A 4,918-nucleotide genomic window follows, 5' to 3' on the forward strand; every position below is an offset into this window, starting at 1 on the left:
AGGGTAGGCCCTCCACGCTCTTCCTAGATTCCACATCCGCAGACCATTGGCGCAGCCAGAGACCCCTGCGAGCCGAGACGGACTTGGAGGAGATCCCCGCAGCCATGCAGCCCAGGTCCTTCATGGAATCCACTAGGAACCCTGCAGAATCCTGAATATGGCGTAAAAACATATCAACGTCATCTTTATCCAGCGTAGCCGATTCTTCCTGCATAGTGATAGACCACCTGGCAATAGCTTTTGCAATCCAAGCGCAGGCTATAGTAGGCCTTAATATAGCCCCAGAAGCCGTGTACATGGATTTTAACGTAGCATCCACCTTGCGATCCACTGGGTCTTTCAACGCGGTAGATCCTGGTACCGGCAGCACCACCTGTTTGGACAGCCTAGATACAGAGGCATCGACCATCGGCGGGGATTCCCATTTTTTTCTTTCTTCCTCTGGGAAGGGAAAAGCAACCAAAACCCTCTTAAGGATCTGAAATGTCTTTTCCGGAGTTTCCCAGGCCTTTTCAAAGATGGCGTTTAATTCTTTGGATGCTGGGAAAGTGAGGGGGGCTTCTTATGATCTGTGAAGAAGGCCTCCTCCACCTGTTCCGGAGCTGTGTCCGAAATGTGTAAAACATCTCTAACAGCTGCAATCATCAACTGTACCCCCTTGGCAAGTGATGCCGTTCCCCTCGACATAACCCCGTCACCGTCTGCAGTGTCAAAGTCGGTGTCCGTGTCATCCTGCAACATTGTAAGTGCACGTGTCTGAGAATTAATCGCAGGGGACCCCGAGGAGGCAGTATCAGACCAAACAACCATAGAGGACTGGAGGACCTGAGTGGCATGCTCAGTCCTAGCAACTCTATCAGAAATCTGGGAAATAGTCCCCTCAGAGAGACTTACCATTCTGGCTCTCTAGCAGGGATCTGCGCTAAAACTGTGCAATCCTGATTACATGGAATGGAGTCCTCTTGTGAGGATAAATCCTCTGCAGCATATGATATATCGTCCCTAGACATGTTGCACACACACACACAAACACCCCACAAACACACAGGGTATTATGAAGGCAGAGTTTCCCCCCAAAGAATGGCAGAGAGACACAGAGATTGGAGCCAACCCACACACAGCGCTATCAGGGCTATAGGGAGACCCTAACCAGCGCTGGCTGTGTCCCTTAATAGGTGACACAGCCTGTATACAGCTTCTTCGCCCCCCCCCCCCACCTCCCCCTTCTACAACCCCCTTGGTACCATACAGATAGCTGGAGATTGGTCTGTAGGGACCTGGATCCACTTGGCAGTGAAAGCAGGCAGGAAAAAATAAGATTTTACTTACCGATAAATCTATTTCTCGTAGTCCGTAGTGGATGCTGGGACTCCGTCAGGACCATGGGGATTAGCGGCTCCGCAGGAGACAGGGCACAAAAATAAAAGCTTTAGGACTAGGTGGTGTGCACTGGCTCCTCCCCCTATGACCCTCCTCCAAGCCTCAGTTAGGATACTGTGCCCGGACGAGCGTACACAATAAGGAAGGATTTTGAATCCCGGGTAAGACTCATACCAGCCACACCAATCACACCGTACAACTTGTGATCTGAACCCAGTTAACAGTATGACAAACGTAGGAGCCTCTGAACAGACGGCTCACAACAATAACAACCCGATTTTTTTGTAACAATAACTATGTACAAGTATTGCAGACAATCCGCACTTGGGATGGGCGCCCAGCATCCACTACGGACTACGAGAAATAGATTTATCGGTAAGTAAAATCTTATTTTCTCTGACGTCCTAGTGGATGCTGGGACTCCGTCAGGACCATGGGGATTATACCAAAGCTCCCAAACGGGCGGGAGAGTGCGGATGACTCTGCAGCACCGAATGAGAGAACTCCAGGTCATCTTTAGCCAGGGTATCAAATTTGTAGAATTTTACAAACGTGTTCTCCCCCGACCACGTAGCTGCTCGGCAGAGTTGTAATGCCGAGACCCCTCGGGCAGCCGCCCAAGATGAGCCCACCTTCCTTGTGGAATGGGCCTTGATAGATTTAGGCTGTGGCAGGCCTGCCACAGAATGTGCAAGTTGAATTGTGCTACAAATCCAACGAGCAATCGTCTGCTTAGAAGCAGGAGCACCCAGCTTGTTGGGTGCATACAGTATAAACAGCGAGTCAGATTTTCTGACTCCAGCCGTCCTTGAAATATATATTTTCAATGCCCTGACAACGTCCAGCAACTTGGAATCCTCCAAATCGCTAGTAGCCGCAGGCACCACAATAGGCTGGTTCAGGTGAAACGCTGAAACCACCTTAGGCAGAAACTGAGGACGCGTCCGCAGTTCTGCCCTGTCCGAATGGAAAATCAGATATGGGCTTTTATACGATAAAGCCGCCAATTCTGACACTCTCCTGGCTGAAGCCAGGGCCAGTAGCATGGTTACTTTCCATGTAAGATATTTCAAATCCACCGATTTGAGTGGCTCAAACCAATGGGATTTGAGAAAATCCAAAACTACATTAAGATCCCACGGAGCCACTGGGGGCACAACCGGGGGCTGTATATGTAGTACTCCTTTTACAAAAGTCTGGACTTCAGGAACTGAAGCCAATTCTTTCTGGAAGAAAATCGACAGGGCCGAAATTTGAACCTTAATGGACCCTAATTTGAGGCCCATAGACAATCCTGTTTGCAGGAAATGTAGGAATCGACCCAGTTGAAATTCCTCCGTCGGGGCCTTCCTGGCCTCACACCACGCAACATATTTTCTCCAAATGCGGTGATAATGTTGTGCAGTCACCTCCTTCCTGGCTTTTACCAGGGTAGGGATGACCTCTTCCGGAATGCCTTTTTCCCTTAGAATTCGGCGTTCAACCGCCATGCCGTCAAACGCAGCCGCGGTAAGTCTTGGAATAGACACGGTCCCTGCTGAAGCAGGTCCCGTCTTAGAGGTAGAGGCCACGGATCTTCCGTGAGCATCTCCTGAAGTTCCGGGTACCAAGTTCTTCTTGGCCAATCCGGAGCCACGAGTATCGTTCTTACTCCCCTTTGCTGTATAATTCTCAGTACTTTTGGTATGAGAGGCAGAGGAGGAAACACATACACTGACTGGAACACCCACGGTGTTACCAGAGCGTCCACAGCTATTGCCTGAGGGTCTCTTGACCTGGCGCAATACCTGTCCAGTTTTTTGTTGAGGCGGGACGCCATCATATCCACCTTTGGTTTTTCCCAACGGTTCACAATCATGTGGAAGACTTCTGGATGAAGTCCCCACTCTCCCGGGTGTAGATCGTGTCTGCTGAGGAAGTCCGCTTCCCAGTTGTCCACTCCCGGAATGAACACTGCTGACAGTGCTATCACATGATCTTCCGCCCAGCGAAGAATCCTTGCAGCTTCTGCCATTGCCCTCCTGCTTCTTGTGCCGCCCTGTCTGTTTACGTGGGCGACTGCCGTGATGTTGTCCGACTGGATCAACACCGGCTGACCCTGAAGCAGGGGTTTTGCCAGGCTTAGAGCATTGTAAATCGCTCTTAGCTCCAGTATATTTATGTGAAGAGACATCTCCAGGCTTGACCACACTCCCTGGAAGTTTCTTCCCTGTGTGACCGCTCCCCAGCCTCTCAGACTGGCATCCGTGGTCACGAGGACCCAGTCGTGTATGCCGAATCTGCGGCCCTCTAACAGATGAGCACTCTGCAACCACCACAGAAGAGACACCCTTGTCCGTGGAGACAAAGTTATCCGCTGATGCATCTGCAGATGCGATCCGGACCATTTGTCCAGCAGATCCCACTGAAAAGTTTGTGCGTGGAATCTGCCGAATGGAATCGCTTCGTAAGAAGCCACCATTTTTCCCAGGACTCTTGTGCATTGATGCACAGACACTTTTCCTGGTTTTAGGAGGTTCCTGACAAGTTCGGATAACTCCCTGGCTTTCTCCTCCGGAAGAAACACCTTTTTCTGAACCGTGTCCAGAATCATTCCCAGGAACAGCAGACGTGTCGTCGGGGTCAATTGAGATTTTGGAAAATTCAGAATCCACCCGTGCTGTTGCAGCACTACTTGGGTTAGTGCTACTACGTCCCCCAGCTGTTCTCTGGACCTTGCCCTTATCAGGAGATCGTCCAAGTAAGGGATAATTAATACGCCTTTTCTTCGCAGAAGAAACATCATTTCGGCCATTACCTTGGTAAAGACCCGAGGTGCCGTGGACAATCCAAACGGCAGCGTCTGAAACTGATAATGACAGTTTTGCACCACGAACCTGAGGTACCCTTGATGTGAAGGGCAAATTGGGACATGCAGGTAAGCATCCTTGATGTCCAGGGACACCATAAAGTCCCCTTCTTCCAGATTCGCTATCACTGCTCTGAGTGACTCCATCTTGAACTTGAATTTTTGTATGTACAGGTTCAAAGATTTCAGATTTAGAATAGGTCTTACCGAGCCGTCCGGCTTCGGTACCACAAATAGTGTGGAATAATACCCCTTTCCCTGTTGTAGGAGGGGTACCTTGACTATCACCTGCTGAGAATACAGCTTGTGAATGGCTTCCAATACCGTCGCCCTGTCTGAGGGAGACGTTGGCAGAGCAGACTTTAGGAACCGGCGAGGGGGAGACTTCTCGAATTCCAACCTGTAACCCTGAGATACTACCTGCAGGATCCAGGGGTCCACCTGTGAGTGAGCCCACTGTGCGCTGAAATTCTTGAGTCGACCCCCCACCGCCCCTGAGTCCGCTTGTAAAGCCCCAACGTCATGCTGAGGGCTTTGCAGAAGCCGGGGAGGGCTTCTGCTCCTGGGAGGGAGCTGCTTGGTGCACTCTCTTACCCTTTCCTTTGCCTCGGGGCAGATATGACTGTCCTTTTGCCCGCTTGTTCTTATAGGAACGAAAGGACTGCGGCTGAAAAGACGGTGTCTTTTTCT

This window comes from Pseudophryne corroboree, chromosome 11, assembly GCF_028390025.1.
Source record: "Pseudophryne corroboree isolate aPseCor3 chromosome 11, aPseCor3.hap2, whole genome shotgun sequence".
NCBI lineage: Eukaryota > Metazoa > Chordata > Amphibia > Anura > Myobatrachidae > Pseudophryne > Pseudophryne corroboree.